Raw genomic sequence first — 16,095 nt, 5'->3', positions numbered from 1 at the left:
CATGTGTGGCTAGTTGAGGCAAAAGCTGCTTGTGGTTCCAGCCCATGACAACCACTAATATTAGAAAATGGGGCCCACGCAGGAAAAATGACAAAAAAAAAAAAAAGAAAAAATCTCATGGATTTTAAATCCTAAATGCAATCATATGAAGTTATTTCTAGACTTTCTCCTTTTAAGATCTAGAAATGTGAGCTACTAAATCCAACCCTATGACTACCAGTTTTTCTTAAATTAGTTTGAATTTGACTTCAATTGATTTTTTAGTTGTAGTTGACAATACTTTTATTTGTTTGTTTGTTTGGTGCTGGGTATCGAACCCAGGGCCTTGTGCAAGCATGGCAAACACTCTACCAACTGAGCTATATCCTCAGTCCCAGACACAATACTTTTGTTTTACTTATTTATATGTGGTTCTGAGGATCACACACGCTAGGCGAGTGCTCTACCACTAAGCCACAACCCCAGCCCCTTGCCATTGAATCTTGACCCATACTTGCAGGTAGAAGTAGAAAAGATAACAAAAATATTTGTATAACCATAGGAACAAACAAACTTATCTAAAATAGCATTTTTTTAAATGCAGGCCAATATTATGTAGAAGTTATATTTTGAAAATACTAAATATGAAGTGAAAAAAAAATCAGCCTACAGAATGGGAAGAAATATTTTCAAGCTATATATCCTATAAGAGAGTGATGTGTAGAATATGTAAAGAACTCCTACAACTCAACAACAAAAAACTAAATAACTTTATTTAAAAATGGGCAGAGAACTTCAATAGACATTTCTTTGAAGATGATATACAAATTTCTAAGAAGCATATGAACAATAGTGGTAGTCATGTATAACAAAAAAGAACAAATAAAAAATTTTAAAAAAGAAAAGATAGTGGTAATCACTAATCATCAGAGAAATACAAATCAAAACCTCAGTGAGGGGCTGGGATGTGGCTCAAGCGGTAGCGCGCTCGCCTGGCATGCGTGTGGCCCGGGTTCGATCCTCAGCACCACATACAAACAAAGATGTTGTGTCCGCCAAATACTAAAAAAAAATAAATATTAAAAAATTCTCTCTCTCTCTACCTCTATCTCTCTCACTCTCTCTTAAAAAAAAAAAAAAACCTCAGTGAGATACTACTTCACATCCATGAAAATGGCTATTATGGAAAGGAAGAAGGAACAAACTTACTTGATAAAAATCTCCTAATTGAATAAGAGGATAGTTTCTTATTGTAAAGAAAATCAGATGACAACAGTCAATTTTAGTTGCAAAATATCAAAGGAATCCCTGCTAAGGTCAGGAACAAGAGAAGGATGCCATCAATTACTAATTTTAGTTTTAATTGTTCTCAAATTTTTAGGTTAATGTAATAAGAGAAGAAAAATACATATAAAGCATAAAAATTAGAAGAGACATTTTCCACTTTTTTAGAAGAATAAACATTTATTAAAAATGAAAACAATGTATAACCTATCAATTCCATAACTCAAAGGTAATAACCTACAAGAGTTTGGTGAGTTAGTTTCAGGCCTTTTTTAATGAAAATTCAGACATAAATATTTCTAAGTGTATATACTTCATATTTGAACAATAAAACTAGGATCATAATAAAAATAGCATGGATCCATTTCCAGGTTGGTATTCAAAGTCTACCTTATTCTCTTAAATGACTGCACAGCATTTTATAATATGAATGTATCCTAATATATTTCTCTACTGATGAATTTTAAATTGTTATATTTACTATGAAAAAGAAAGTATTTCAGTTTAATATATTATCTTTGCTCCCTTGTGAAGAATAAAGTTTTACAAATGAAATTGTTAGGTGAAAGGATTTGAAATGTTAAAACTTCTATGGATATTCTCAAATTATCCTCCAGATATACATACCAATTTACACTCATGGGGTTGAGAAAATGCATTTGCCTACATTCTTATTAATATGAAACATTAAACATTCTTACAACTCTTGTCTCTCTAGTAGAAAAGACAAACTAATAAGAAACACAAGGGCTGGGATATAGCTCAGTTGATAGAGTGCTTGCCTTCAATGCACAAGGCCCTGTTCAATCCACAATCCACAGCACCACAAAAAAAAAAAAAAAAAGCTTCATGTGGGCACACACCTGTAATCTCAGCTAATTGGTAGGCTGAGGCAGGAAGATGACAAATTCAAGGTCAGCCTGGGCAATTTAGTCAGACTCAGTCTCAAAATAAATTTAAAAAGAAAGGGCTAGAGGGACTGGAGATGTGGCTCAAGCGGTAGCACACTCGCCTGGCATGCGTGCGGCCCAGGTTCGATCCTCAGCACCACATACAAACAAAGATGTTGTGTCCGCTGAAAACTAAAAAATAAATATTAAAAAAAAAATTAAAAAAAAAAAGAAAGGGCTAGAGATGGGCTGGGGTTGTAGCTCAGCTGGCACATGCAAGACCCTGGGTTCGGTCCTCAGCACCACATAAAAATAAATAAGTGAAATAAAGGTATTGTGTCCAACTACAAATATATATATAATTTTTTTAAGGGCTAGGGATGTAGTCATTGATAGAGCACTTGTTATGAAACATGTGTGAACCATGGGTTGGATGCCTAGTACCAGAAAAAAACAATTTTAAAAAGGCCACAAAAGTTGTCATTTGTAGATTTTATGATCACTTGCCTAGAAAATGCAAGAAAATTAACTAGAAAACAAAGTTAGACTAGAGAGCTGGGTGTATGTGAAGGTAAGCAATTTCATACTTGACACAAGCATAAAGTATACTCCAGAGGATAATTTCTCAGGATGAGGTGAAAGCATTAAAAAGATGCATCTCTTCTGACCCAACCATTAAAAATTCAGAATTTAGCTGGGCGCCATGGCAGGTGCTTGTAAACCGATCAGCTCTGGAGGCTGACGCAGGAGGATCATAAGTTCAAAGACAGCCTCAGCAATTTAGCAAGGCCCTAAGTGACTTAGTGCGACTCTGTGTCAAAGCAAAAAATAAAAAGGTCTGGGGATGTGACTTAATGGATGAGCGCCCCTGAGTTCAATTTCTGGTACCCCACAAAAAAAAAATTCAAAATTTGGCCAGCTACTTGGGAGCCTGAGACAGGAGGATCACTTGAGCCCAAGGGTTTAGGACTAGCTTGGGCAACATAGGGAGAACCTATTAGGGAAAAACAAATTGTTCCCTAGGGAAATAAGGAAGTGTACAAGGATTTAGCTACAATAATTTTTACCAAAGTGCAGTTTATGACTATGAAAAATCAAAAACAGGGCAGAGGCTGTAGCTCAGTGGTAGAGTGCTCAATTAAAGTTTGACAAATCAGCTGGATGCAGTGGCGCACACCTGTAATCCCGGAGGATCACAAGTTCAAAGCCAGCCTCAGCAAAAGTGAGGCACTAAGCAACTCAGTGAGATCCTGTCTCTAAATCAAATACAAAATAGGGCTGGGGATATGGCTCAGTGGTTGAGTGCCACTGAGTTCAATAGCTGGTACTCCCCCCAAAAAAAAAACTGACAAATCAATATTTTCATATTATGGCACATAATTAAAAAGTTCACAAAACAGTTTGTATAATATGACATCAATAAAAATGTATTTAGGGACTGGAGTTGTGGCTCAGAGGTAGAGCACTCTCCTAGTATGCATGAGGCACTGGGTTCGATCCTAAGCACCACATAAAAATAAAATATTATGTCCACCTATAACTAAAAAATAAAAATGTATTTAAATATTTCTAAATTGCTCATAACACGTAATTTGGTTGAATTTAGTCTATGTGAACTGGGTACAGAGGTGGAGGTCTATAATTCCAGCTATTCAGGAGGCTGAGGCAAGAGGATTGCAAGTTTCAGGCCAGCCTCAACAATTTAGAGAGGTCCTATGCAATTTAATGAGATCATGTCTCTAAATTAAAAAAAAAAAAAAAAAAACTTAAAAGGGTTGGGCATATGCCTCAGTGGTTAAGAGCTCCTGATTTCAATTCCTAGTGCCCCCCCCCCCAAAAAAAAAAATAAAATAAGAAAGAAGATCTGGTGCTGTAGCTCAGTAGTAAAGTGCCCCTGGGTTGAACCCCACCACCACCACTATAAATAAATAAATAAATAAATTTTATTCTAAAGGCAATTTCTTTTCGAAGCCCAAGCATAATTACCAATCCAAATGTAAGCTTAACACGTGATATCCAAGCTAAATTAGCAGGACCCGCTGCTAATATAAAACTAAGAAATAATCCTGGTATAAAAAGAAATGCCTGTTCTGGGACCTTAAAATGAGGCTTCTTAATGAAATTAACAGCTGTTTGAATAACCTCTCTCTACTTGTTTACAAAGATCACAAGCTTTGCTAGAGTATCTCAGGGTTGTTTTAAATGCCCCCAGGGAACTTGGGAGCCCCATATTGCTTCTCTCATTTAGATGCTTAACCAGTGGCTGGAAGAATTCAAACAAGATGCCTTCCGCTAACTGTTGCAGTATCCCCAGCAAAAAAAGAAGAGCCAGTGTTTGCTCTTGACAATTCCCTGTTTTCCCAAACCATGAATCAGCCTCATTGTCCCACCGCCTCTGTGCATCATTCATTCTGTTCATCACAGCTAGCAGCAGAGGCAGGGACATGGCAAAGAAAATGAAACTCTGGGCAAGGGGATAACATGAGGCCACAGTATTTAATTCTGCTTTAAATAGAGTCAGGTTTTCTCATGGGCACTTTAGAAAAACAGTTGGAAATGTGTCAGAAGGCTAACTTTATGGTTAATATCTAATTCACAAATACGCAGCAGTCAAATCAGCATTTTTCATTCAAGGTCAAGGAGTCTCAAATGTGATTGTATAAACATTTTCAGGGCACCACACCATGTCAGTTTTTTCCTCCCTTCCTTTACTGGCTTTTCTCCCTCCCCATTTTTTTCTCTCTATTCCTTCTACTCCTTGCTCCTTCCCAGCTGGAAGTAAATGATCATTTAACCTTGTAGGACTCTCCCTTGTTCACATTATAAATATACGTGGATGTTCACTCAGTTGATCTAAACCTTCATGTATTTTAAAAGGAATTTCAAAGGAGAGGGTGTGGGTGGGGGGTTCTGATTTCCAGTTATAGTGCCCATTGTCTAAAAAGTGACCTGTTTTTAAATCTTTATGGAGCCAAGCCATGTCTTTCTACTCTATGAAAATTAAATTTATTTCTATCTCATGATTCTGGGTTTTGTTTTGTTGTGTTTTTGTGAACCCAGGGGCATGCTAGTACTGAGGTACATCCTCAGTCCTTTATATTTTTTATTTCTGAGACAGCGTCTCACTAAGTTGCTCAAGCTGGCCTTGAACTTGCAATCCTCCTGCCTCAGTCTGCAAAGACAAAGGGTTTTTAGGTATGGATCACTGCTGCCAGATGGACTCTTTGGTTTTAAGAAACAGAAACCCATTTGAGCAAGCTTAACAAAAAGTGAGGGGGCTGGGGTTGTGGCTCAGTGGTAGAGCACTCACCTAGCACGTGCAAGGCCCTGGGTTTGATCCTCAGCACCACATAAGAAATAAAATAAAATAAAGGTATTGTGTCCATCTACAACTAAATATATATATATGAAAAAATGAGGCAGGCTGGGTGCAGTGCCTCACTCCTATAATCCCGGCAATTTTGAAGGCTGAGACAAGAGAATCTCAAGTTTGAGGCCAACTTCAGCCATTCAACAACTTAGTGAGACCCTGACTCAAAAATTAAAAATAAAAAAGGGTTTGGGATATAGCTCAGTAGTAATGCACTCTTCCTTAGATCCCTGGTACCAAAAAAAGAAAAAGTGGGGCAGATTTCAGATAGAGAGGTACTTTCATAGCACTGAAGAACAGGTATGCAACAGAGCCACTCAAAAGATTTGGAACCAGGAACAGCAACACATTTCCCTGTTTCATTCCTTTTCTTTCTACATATCTGCCTTTTTCTCAGTGTTTCTGCTTTTGATTTTCTCTTCTGATATACTTGACAGGCAGATTATGACTGCTGTGTAGCTCCCAAACCACATGTTAAGATCCTAGCTGCCTGCAGACTGTACCAGCTATCTCTCAGTCCAATTCTAAATTCCCTAAAGAAACAGTCTAATGATGATCCCAATGACGCGTCCACCTCTGGTGCAAAAACTATTGCAAGGGAGGCAGAGTTAGGTGGTAGCAAAATGGCTCATGAGAGCCCAATCCAATGATACAGACTATGGGTCTACTTCGAGAGAAAGGAGGGTGGGTAATGGGCTGGGTAAATATACTAAAACCCAATCAGTTTATTTTGATATTTGGATTATTTGGCAATAGATTGGTTTTTTTGTTTGTTTGTTTGTTTGTTTTTTGTTTTTTTTAGAAGAGGCAAAGTTTATTTTGGGCTCACCATTTCAGAGGTTCAGTGCATCATCAGAAGACTCCATTGTTCTGGGTCTCAGGTGAGGCAAAACACCATGTCAGAAAGGCATGTCAGAGGAAAACGGCTCCATTTATGACATTGGCAACAAATTCTTACTCTTGTTGAAGTTCCAGAAAATTCTAAAGGAAAGATTTCCAATTATATTTTTATAAAATGAACCTTGTAGAGTTGGGGTATAATTCAATGGTAGAACCCTTGTCTAGCATGCATTGGGCCCTGGGTTCAATCCCCACCACTACAGTGTAAATTAATTTTTTTTTTTTAGAGAGAGAGAGAGAATTTTAATATTTATTTTTTAGTTTTCGGCAGACACATCTTTGTTTGTATGTGGTGCTGAGGATCGAACCCGGGCCGCACACAGGCCAGGCGAGCGCGCTACCGCTTGAGCCACATCCCCAGCCCGTAAATTAATTTTTAAAAATTAAAAAGATCATGGACAGTTCACATAGCAAAGTGGAGACATGTGACCACTTCTCATGGTAGACCAAATGCCCGTCCTCTTGGATCCCAACTGCACAAAATCTCAGGGGCTTTCTAGTTTTCAAAGTCCAGTTAATGTAAAATTATGTAAGTAGTGTTGACTTTTGCTTCTTTTGTTCTTAGTTACTGCCTACTTATAGGAATAACTTGGATCTTCAAAAAGTTACCTCAATGTTTATAGGTCAATAATGTATTAAAAAGAACACTAACTGGAAGAAGGCCATGGTTTTAATCTAGGTGCTCTCCCTGAATGTTTTGTCTTTGAGTCAAAGCACCTAGATTCTCTTGGCCTCTTCATCTGTAAAATGGGGTTAGTAACATTTTATTCCCACCTCACAGGGATGAATGAGAGTTAAATGAGATTGTATAATCAAAAGCACTTTGTAGGAGCTGGAGTTGTGGTTCAGTGGTAGAGTGCTTGCCTAGCATGTGTAAGGCCCAGTGTTTGATTCTCACCACCACACATAAATAAATGAATAAAATAAAGGTCCATCAACAATTTAAACTTTGTTAACTGGAAAGGATAGAACAAATATGTTATTCAGATATCCCATGCCTCACTAAACTATGATACAAATGAGGAAGACAACTGTTGCCTACAACATAATATGGCAGGTAAACTTAAAAGATTGTTTTCAATCATTGGTGCTGAAACAATCAGGTATCAATACTCAAAAGACAACCTTAGCCAAGCACAGTAGTACACCTGTAATTTCAGCAATCTGGAAGTCTGAGGCAGGAGAATTGCAACTTCCAGGACAGCCTTAGCAATTTAGTGAGACCCTCAGCAGATTAGGGAGATCCTGTCTCAAAATAAAAAATAAAAAGGGCTGGGAATGTGATTCAGTGGTAAAGCTCCCCAGAACTAACCAACCAACAAACAAACCAAAATCTTTGATCCATACTTTGTACCCCATACCAAAATGAATGACATAAATCATAGCTCTACATTTAAATCTAAAACTATAAACCTTCTAGAATACAATGTAGGAGAAAATGTTTGTGGCTTAAAGGTAGGCAAAAATTACCTATACAAAACATGAAAACATGGACCATAAAAAAATAAATAAAATGGGCTAGACACTGTGGCACATGCCTGTAATCCCAGCTACTCATGGAGCTGAAGCAGGATTATGGCAAATTGAAGGCCAAGCTAAGCAATTTAGGGAGAGCCTATGTCAAAATAAAATCAAAAAGGCTGAGGGCATGCTTAAACTTCATTGGTAGAGCATCCCTGGGTTCAATCCCTCACACAGGAAAAAAAAAATTAGACCCAATAGATGAAAACTTCTAATCTTGGAAGGACTGTTAAAAAGTTGGGCTTGATAGCTCACATTTGTAATCACAAGGACTCAGAAGGCTGAGAAAGGTGGATTGAAAATTTAAGGCCAGGGGCTGGGGATGTGGCTCAACTGGTAGCGCACTCACCTAGCATGCGTGAGGCACTGGTTTCGATTCTCAGCACCACATAAAAACAAAATAAAGATATTGTGTCCACCTAAAACTAAAAAACAAATATTAAAAAAAAAATTTGAGGCCAGCCTCAGCAACTGAGATCTGGAACAACACTTACATGGAAACAACTCAATTTAAAAATGGCCATATATTTAAACAGACACTTCACCACATAAGAGAAAAAGATGGCAAATAATCACTTGGAAAAAAGTTCAAAATTATTATCTACTGGGGATATAAAAATTAAGAACATAGACGATACCTCTATACACCTGTTAGAATGGCTTAAACAAAAATAAGTTGACAGTAACAATTGATATAGAGTATATAGAACAACTGGAACATTGCTAGTGATAATACAAAAGTGGTATAGCCACTTTAGAAAACAGGCCGTGTAAAATAAGTATGTATTTATCATTTTACCTAACAATTCCACTCCCAGGTAATTGCCCAGAGAAACAGAAACATATGTCTGTCCCAAGACTTGGATGCAAATGTTTCTAGCAGCTTTATTTTTAATTGCCAAAAGTTGAGAACAAACCAAATGTTCATCAAGTGATAAATGGATAAATACATGTGGTACAGCTATACGATAGACTACTACTCACCAGTATGAAGGAACAAACAATTGATACACAGCACTAGGTAAATATTTGGGGGGCGGGTACTGGGGATTGAACTCAGGGGCACTCAACCACTGAGCTACATCCTCAGCCCTATTTTGTATTTTATTTAGAGACAGGATCTCCTTGAGTTGCTTAGTGCCTCACCTTTGCTGAGGCTGGCTTTGAACTTTTGCCTTAGCCTCCTGAGCCGCTGGATTACAGGCCTGTGTCACCAGGCCCAACTGTGAATTGGTTTTTGTTTTGTTTTTCAGGGTGCTGAGGATGCCAGCATCTGGGGGTACCTGGGACTTTGCATATGCTAGGCAAGTCCTTACGTTGAACTACAAGCCCTCAGCCCTGGATGAATCTTAAAACATTGTGCTGAATGAAAGAAGCCAAGCTCTCATGTCTTTGTTTATATGACATTTTGGGAAAATAATCAAAATTATAAAAACAGATATCAGGTCATTAGTTGCCAGGGACTAAAGATAGGGGAAGGAAACTGAGTACACAAGAACACAGGGGAATTCTGGTGTATGATTATACTGATAGTTATACAACTGTATATCCTGGACAAAATTCATGAAATTATACCTACAAAGCGAATATTATTGTATGCCTTTTATTTCTCAAAAAACACGACTTTTATAAAAAAAGAATGTAAGCAGGGCACAGTGTTGCACATCTGTATTTCCTGTGACTCAGGAGGCTAAGGCAGGGGGATTACAAATTCAAGGTCAGCCTGGGCAACTAGGTGGGACCCTGCCTCAAAATAAAAATTTAAAAGGGCTGGGAATGTAGTTCTGGGCTAAAGTACCCCTGAGTTCAATCCCCAGTACCTAAAAAAAAAAAGGAAAAGAAAAAAGTGCAGTTTGGCAGTTCCTCAAGAAGTTAAACACAGGATCCAGCAATTTCACTCCTAGGTATACACCCCCCAAATAGTTGAATGTTGGTACTGGAACAGACATAAAAGCATTATTTACCATGGCCAAAAAGGTGGAAACAACTTAGATGTTCATCAAAAGATGAATGAATAAACAAAATGTAGTATATACATATAATAGGGTATTATTACCATGAAAAGGGATGAAATGACATATTTTACAAAATGGATGAACCTTGAAAATGTTATGTTAAGCACACATATACACACAAGGACAAATAGTACATGATTCCATTTATAAGACTATTTAAAATAGACAAATTCAAAGAGACAGAAAGTAGAATAAACCAGAGGCAATGGTGTACTCATGTAGTCCCAGTGACTTTGGGAGGGGGACAAAGGCAGGAAGATCCCAAGTTCAAGGCAATTTAGTGAGAGCCTATCTCAGAATAAAATTAAAGGGCTGGGAATATAGCTCAGAGGTAGAGCACCCTGAGTTAAATCACCATCACAGGAAGGAAGGAAGGAAGGAAGGAAGGAAGGAAGGAAGGAAGGAAGGAAGGAAAATCACTTAAGATTGGGGGAGGAGAAGGGGGCTTATTTAATGGGAAATGGAGTTTCTGTTTGGGGTGATGAAAAGTTTTGGAAATGGAAAGTGTGTGATGATCACATAACATTATGAATATACTCAATGTCATTGAATTAGTCACCTATAAGTGATTTAAATAATAAATTTTATTTACATATTTTACCACAATTTAGGAAAAAAAGCTGGGTACAGCAGCACATGCCTGTAATCCCAGCAACTCAGGAGGTAGAGACAGAAAGATCTTGAGTTCAAAGCCAGCCTCAACAAAAGTGTGGCACTAAACAACTCAGTGAGACCTTGTCTCTAAAATACAAAATAGGGCTGGAGACGTAGCTCAGTGGTTGAGTGCCCCCTGAGTTCAATCCCCAGTACAAAAAAAAAAAAAAAAAAAAGCCAGCCTCAGCAACTTAGTGAGGCCCTAAGCAACTCAGTAAGACCCTGTCTTTAAAAAAAAAAAATCACAAATATATATATATGTTTTAAAAAGAGATGGGAATTGGGGATGTGGCTCAGTGGTTAAGCACCACCCTTGGGTTCAGTTCCCTGGTACCAAGGTAAAAAAAAAAAAAAAAAGCAGATCTAATTTTGAATACTAGCTGTGCCATACATATACCAACTATGTCCCCTTGAGCAAATTACTTAGAACCCCTAGTTAGAGTGGTTGGGTTGTACTGCACTTAAAATAAATCAAACAAACAAAATTCAAAACATTGAAATCTTAGTACATTAAATAAAAATTCATTTGATGGGGCTGGGAGTATAGTTCAGTGGCAGAGCATGTGCTTAGCATGTGCAAGGCCCTGGGTTCAGTCACTAATGACAACAAATCATTTCTTATTGTAACTGTCTGTTTGCTATTCACTGTGAGTCAGGGGAGATGGGGGGGTTCTGTTCTAAAAGACACTTCAAGTAACAATGGAGATTTCACAGTTTCTGGATACCACAGCAGGGACAGAGAAAAGCTGCAGAATCATGTAGAGGTACTTCTGGCCCCGTTCAACTGGGAGGGATTGGGAAATGTCGGGGAGCAAATGGAAGGAACGCTGAGGGACAACACTGTTTCTCCCATACTTCAAAGTATCTTGATTTCTTCGTCTATAAAGCAGGCTTGAGAATTTTTAAATTTCAGGTTATTGTAAGGATAAAATAACATGTTGTACTTAAATTGCTTAGTACTCATAATGAACATTCAAAAAATGTTAGTTCTGTCGAGCCCTATGATTTCATCTTGAGGATTAATAACAAGATATGGGGGCTGGGATTGTGGCTCAGTGGTAGAGTGCTCGTCTAGCACATGCATGGCCCTGGGTTTGAGCCTCAGCACCACAAAAAAAATAAATAAATAAAATAAAGGTATTGTTTCCAACCAATTCCCCCCAAAAAAAATGTTAAAAAAAATATCATGATATGGGAGAACAAACATCTTTCCTCCAACTTACCAATGTCATGTTCCAGACAGAGCTCTTTTTAGTTGTGAGAAAAATAAACCTACTAGAAACAGCTCAAGTCAATGAAAGTTTAGGGTAAGGATAAAGAAATCTGAAAAAAGCAAAAATGAATCATGGCACCTTAGGGAGGGCAGAAAACAGTCATCTTGTCCCTGAGAAAACCACTCACTTTCTCTCTTTCTCTCATATTCTCTCTCTCTCTCTCTCTCTGATAGTTTGTCTGTTGCTATAAATGCACCTGCTTGGCTTTCTTTTAGTTCCTCCCAACTGTCTTCCACTGGGCTCTACTCCTTCAGGAATCTGGCTTGAACATAGTCCATAAATAACACACTGCCCGGTCCTTGGTTCTTCATAGTATTTCATTTCAAGCAGCTTGCTTGAATTGATAACTTCCCTCTGTGTTATTTCCTCAAGGAGAAATGTGTTAGGTCAAGCACATCTTTTGCAACTTGGCTGCATAAACCATAGAGAGCTGACCTGTCTGTGTTTGTCTCCTTTCAGATACTGTCTTCATGCCTTGTGCTGTCAGCCTAGGTCCTTCACATTTCCTAGTCTGGTCCAGTGACTTGCTGATGAAAATCTGCTGATGAGAATGAATTATACGAATATAGAGGGTAGGTGGGTCAGCACTCAGAAATACGGTTAGTAAAAGTAAACAATGTAATAAAAATTTATTGTGTTAATTTTATATATGAATAATGGATTCTTAGTTTATTTTTTGTGGTGTTAGAGATTGACCCATAGCCTCACACAAACTAGACAAATACTCACTAAGCTATATCCCCAGCCCAAGAATTTCATCTTAATTCATTTCTTTCTTTCTTTTTTTTTTTTTTTTTTTTTTGGTACTAGGGATTGAACTCAGGGGCACAGGGGCACTTAATCACTGAGCCACATCCCCAGCCATTTTTGTTATCTATTTTGTTGACAGGGTGCCTCTAAGTTGACGAAGCTGGTCATGAACTTGGAATCTTCCTGCTTCAGCCTCCTGAGTCTCTGGGATTACCTGTGTGTGCCACCAAACCCATCTTTTGGTACATTTTTCTATTATCGTATTCATCTTTTTATTTTCTTCTCTTTCTATTTATTTATTTATTTATTTGGTACCAGGAATTGAACCCAGGGATGCTTAACCACTGAGCTACATCCCCAGCCCTATTTATTTATTTGTTTGTTTATTTGAGATAGGATCTGGCTAAGTTGCTTAGGGCCTCACTAAATTTCTTAGACTGGCTTTGAATTTGAAATCCTCCTGACACAACATCCTGAACCATTAGGATTACAGGCATAAGTAATCACACTCAGCCATCTTTTTCTTAATGATAAGTAAGACACTATTTTTTAAAAAATATTTTTTGGTTGTAGATGAACACAATACCTTTATTTATATTTATGTGGTGCTGAGGATTGAACCCAGTACCTCACATGTGCAAGGTGTGTGCTCTACCACTAAGCCACAACCCCAGCCCAAGAAACTATTTTTTTTTTGTTTTAGGTGGATACAATATCTTTATTTTATTTTTATGTGTTGCTGAGAATCGAACCCAGGTGCCTCACGCATGCTAGGCGAGCGCGCTACCACTTGAGCTACATCCCCAGCCAAGAAACTATTTTTTTTTAATATTTTTTTAGTTGTAAATGGACACAATATCTTTATTACTTTATTATTTTTATGTGGTGCTGAGGATTGAACTCAGGGCCTCACATGTGCTAGGCAAGTACTCTACCACTGAGCCACAACCCCAGTCCCCAGTAAGACACTATTAAAGTTTGTTACAGATATTACAAATATTTCCCCCAGTTCACCATTTATATTTTTACTTCATCTATGGGGGGATTTTGACATAAGGAAGTTTTTGTTTTTTGGCTTTGGGGCTTTTGTGGTAGTCAGAACCATTATTATTTCTTTCATGTTTTCTACCCTTAGAGTATTTAGAAATATTTATAATGTCCTCATACTCCCCAAGATCATAATAATATTCATTTATTTTCCTTCTAGAACATTTGCAGTTTCATTTTGTATATTACTTTGCATATGGTACAGGATAGAAATAATAATAACTAACTTTTATGAGGCACATTGTGCATGACAGTCACCCATTTTTATTTTTTTTTACACTCATTATCTCTTTTAATCCTCACAATCATAAGAGGTAGTCATTTTTACTACTTTGCCTTACAATATGGGAGAAATAAGGCTTAGGGAAGTTAAGTATCTTACCTGCTCTTATACAGCTAATCGGTGGCAAAACTGGCATTCATACTCCCAGTTTGTCTACTTTCAAAGATCTTAGTTATTGTTCTATATATTTCTGACTTCCTCCCAAAGTCTTTAGTCAGTTTTTCCAATATTGTTTGTTATCAAATCCAGCCTTTCCCCCCTCTAATAGAAATGTCACTCTCATCATTTAGTAGCATTTGATAAGTTCTTGGGTCTATTTCTGCCCTTTCTTTTCTGTTCTATTGATTCTTCAATCTATTCCTGTGCCAGTAACATACTGTCCTGGTGACTGCTGCATTATTTATACATTCTATTATCTGGTAGGCTAAGTCACTGCTAGATGCTCTTCTTTTTCAAAGTTTTCAGATTTTTTAATGACTTATTCTTCCAGAAACTCTTAGAATTATACTGCAAAGTCCTCAAGAAATTCCATTGAAGTGTTTGCTGAAATTGCCTTTAGAAATATTGGGGGGTGGGGATGTTCATGGTGCAAATAATCTATGAAAAATCCTTCACTTATTTTAACTGTTCTACGTTCCCACTTCTTGTTGTTGTTGTTGGTGGTGCCCAGGTTTCCTACAGGAAGACTAAATATATGCTATACTACTGAGCTACACCCCAGCCCAATCTCTCCCTTATTCTTTTTTTTTTATTATTATTATTACTGGGAATTGAACCCAGGGGCACTTTACCTCTGAGCTACACCCCCAGTCTTTTTTTACATTAGTAGCTTGAGACAGGTTCTCACTAAATTGCTGATTGGCTCCCTAAATTGCTGAGTCTGGCCTGAAATTTGCAATCCTCCTGCCTCAGCCTCTCTAGACCCTTCGATTACAGGCATGCCACAGGGCTCAGCTTCTCCTTTTTTTCTTTTTTTTAAAATATTTTTTAGTTGTCAATGGACTGTTACTTTATTTATTTATGTGCAGTATTGAGAATCAAACCCAGTGCCTCACACATGCTAGGCAAGCGCTCAACCGGAGCCACAACCCCAGCCCTTCTTCTTTATTCTTGATTGACATTCCCTCTTCCTTCCCATATAAACCCACTGTTCCATTTTGAAATGTGTCCTCAGAAATAGATATATTATAAAATACTACTGCTATTTTGTGTTTGTTTTATATTTACACAAACAATATTAGCTAGCCTATGATCTATTTCTGTTCCTTTTATTATTTTACTCAACGCTCTGTCTTTATGACCTACTCATGTTGCTATATATACAGATACAGGATAGAAATAATAATATTTCTAGTTCATAGGTCTAGTTCATAGGTCCTGCTTCTCAGCAACACTAGATGCACCCAAGTATTTCACACATGACGGATACCTACAATTAAATATTTGTCATTTCTACAACAAGATGCCATGAACATCCGGGAGCATCCTTACACTTGGCTGCATGGAAATCTGAGAACTCTCCAATGTACATACCCCAGGTTGGCCTTCTTTGTTGTCAGTAGTTGTATCCTTGACTTTCCCAATACTGCTTAATTTCCTTCCATAACATCTGTACCAGTTTGCATCCCATAATGAGGCAAAAGAATGCTCATTTCTTTTATTCTTACCATCACTTGTTATTCTCTAAGTTTTGCCCCTGTGGTAGATATAAAATTGTATCTCATTGATTAATTTGTATGTCATTCATTACTTGAAAATTTGAACTGGTATGAACTTCTTATGTTTATGAGTCATTTGCATTTCCCTCTCTGGAAAAATGTATGTCCTTCATCCATTTTCCAGTGTGTTTCCTGTCTTTTTTTGTGCTCTTTTATCTTTCATATATGGATATTTAATTCTTCTGAAATACAGATCAGCAGTGTGTCTTAGTTCGTTCATGACAAATGAACATAACAAAATACTTGAGGCTGGGCGCCGTGTCTTACGCCTGCCTGTAATCCCAGCAGCTTGGGAGGATGGTAGGAGGACTGCAAGTTCAAAGCCAGCTTCATCAATTTAGCGAGACCCTAAGCAACTCAGTGAGACCCTGTCTCTAAATAAAATATAAAAAGGGGTGGGGATGTGGCTC

General features: G+C 37.7%; 1 long non-coding RNA gene across 1 annotated transcript in view; it reads left to right on the top strand.

Annotated features, from left to right (window-relative positions):
- LOC124094283 (uncharacterized) overlaps nucleotides 1–16,095 on the top strand; it is a 52,657-nt gene that overhangs the window by 11,948 nt on the left and 24,614 nt on the right. The window contains exons 2-3 of the long non-coding RNA XR_006852182.2: nucleotides 12,347–12,459; nucleotides 12,777–12,879. This is a non-coding gene — a long non-coding RNA (uncharacterized LOC124094283). The remainder of the gene's footprint in view (nucleotides 1–12,346; nucleotides 12,460–12,776; nucleotides 12,880–16,095) is intronic.

Source organism: Marmota monax, unplaced genomic scaffold (assembly GCF_021218885.2).
Source record: "Marmota monax isolate L192 unplaced genomic scaffold, Marmota_monax_Labrador192_F-V1.1 WCK01_AAM20220418_F8-fsc00138, whole genome shotgun sequence".
In the NCBI taxonomy this organism is placed as follows: Eukaryota; Metazoa; Chordata; class Mammalia; order Rodentia; family Sciuridae; genus Marmota; species Marmota monax.
Note: the sequence above shows the minus strand (reverse complement) of the source record. Positions and strands in the feature narration are given on the sequence as shown.